This window comes from Silurus aristotelis, assembly GCF_946808225.1.
Source record: "Silurus aristotelis genome assembly, chromosome: 16".
Classification (NCBI taxonomy): Eukaryota; Metazoa; Chordata; class Actinopteri; order Siluriformes; family Siluridae; genus Silurus; species Silurus aristotelis.
In genome coordinates, this window is record NC_139589.1 from 25,689,601 (window position 1) to 25,692,100 (window position 2,500).

Genomic DNA, 2,500 nt, shown 5'->3' on the forward strand with positions numbered 1-2,500 from the left:
GTTAACGCTGTCTTTCACTCACTGCAGCTTTAATTCAGTAAAATAAAATGAAATGTGTGTGAAGTGTGAGGCTTTATTTAAAATCCTACAATAAACTCCTGAAAGTGTTTTCTTTTATGAGCAGGATTTTAAACACACACACACACACACACACACACACACACACACACACACACACACACACACACACACACACACACACACACACAGAGTAAACTCCCAGAACTGTCCAGATAATATAACTAAAGCAAAAATGGAAAATGTATTATTATTATTATTATTATTATTATTATTATTATTATTATTATTATTATTATTATTATATGAGGTGTGTATCAGTGGTTTTGTGTTTTTAGGGGCGGGTTTGAAAAGGTCCTCATAGTGACGTCAGATAAACGGAAAAGGTTGCTCTCACACTCCGCGGGGCTTTTCAAACCGGTCACGCGCTCGCGTACACCACTCAGGCACACACACACACACACACACACACACACACACACACACACACACACACACACACACACACACACACACACACACACACACACACACACACACACACAGCATTACAATACTGGATTGACAGGTGAGTGCTCGGAGTGTGATTGTGAATTCGATGCTTTGAAATGAACCTGAAACCAAAATCATTTAAAAATGTAATATTAACATGAACCTCAAAAACTATTATAATGACGTCATCGCTGCATCTGTATGTGCTTATTGGCTGTTTTCTGATGGTGTTTTTTATGTGTGTGTTTGTGTGTGTGTGTGTGTGTGTGTGTGTGTGTGTGTGTGTGTGCCTGAGTGGTTTTTAGACTGAGATTTATTAAGGGTGTATAACAGGGGGTCGGGGAGATAAGAGAGGGTCAGCAGACACGCAGTCTTTATGGACAACATTTCAAAGTGTTTTGATGTTTAAACCTTCTGTTCTGTCACTTTCTGCAAAATATATTTTTGTGTGTGTGTACATCTGTGTGTGAATGTTTCTGTGTGTGTGTGTGTGTGTGTGTGTGTGTGTGTGTGTGTGTGTGTGTGTGTGTGTGTGTGTGTGTGTGTATGGAAGTGAAAACAGCTTTAATCCTGTTCACACATACAGATTATTTCTGGAACTCTTTAAGGTTCCTGTGGCCATCAGAGGCGGTTTCTGAGATTTAAAATACTTTTACCCCCAGAGAACCTCCCTGTGTAATAGTTCTTTATAGAACATGTACAGTTTCTCCCAGAAAGATACAATGATCTTTCGTTTTTCCTTTAAAAAAAAGCAAATGTAATGGATATTGTATTTGATACTGTGATGGACACTGTGATGGACACTGTATTTATTACTGTGATGGACACTGTGATGGACACTGTATTTAATACTGTGATGGACACTGTGATGGACACTGTATTTAATACTTTAGTGGACACTGATGAACAATGTAATTGAGACTATAGTCTACACTATAACTGATATTGTAGTGGACAATGAATTGGACAATGTAGTGCACACTGTTACTGATACTGTATTGGACACTGCAATTGACAGATTCATAACTATAATTTTGCAAAAAAAAATCTCTAATTGTAACTTTTTAGATTAATAAACTTTTTATTCAACAGCTGGATTTAAACTTATCCAAAAGTGTGATGTCATATGGCGCTGCAGGGACTGATATCTCTCTCTCTCTCTCTCTCTCTCTCTCTCTCTCTCTCTCTCTCTCTCTCTCTCTCTCTCTCTCACACACACACACACACACACACACACACACACACACACACACACACACACACACACACACTTCTGAATATAGAGTACTCTAATTCTTTAATGCTTTGATAAATGAGTAAAAACCATAAACTTACAAAAGTATACAAATAAGATGTAAATAACCCAGAACACATTATTATTATTATTATTATTATTATTATTATTATTATTATTATTATTATTATTAGTAGTAGTAGTAGTAGTAGTAGTAGTAGTAGTAGTAGTAGTAATAGTAGTAGTAGTAGTAGTAATAGTAGTAGTAGTAGTAGTAATAGTAGTGAGCCATTGCATTGACTGACATTTGAATTAAAGTATTTTACATGTGAATTTAAATCTGTGAACAAGTTTAGAAGGTTTACGTCAATACTTGTATAACGGACACACGATTCGAGGACATTCTTAATTAAAAAACAAAGCTATATGCCTTATATTAAATAAAATAAATGTATTAAACATGTAAAAATTATTTATAAAGAAATAAAAACCAGATGAGGCCGCATGCAGTGTTTATAAACTGATTTAACACTGAACCGATCTGAAGGCCTAAATGATATTTCATATTCGGTGAAGTTTAAGTAATAATAAATAAAATCAATAAATGCTGGAAAATAAATTTTCTTAATTTTTTTGCTTTTTATTTACTCATTTTTTAAAGCTGTAAATTCAGACGCAGTGAAAATTAACCACAAACAAACCAACGGTGTTTAATATCCTCACGACAGCGCGCGAGATTTGCATGTTAATTAATAC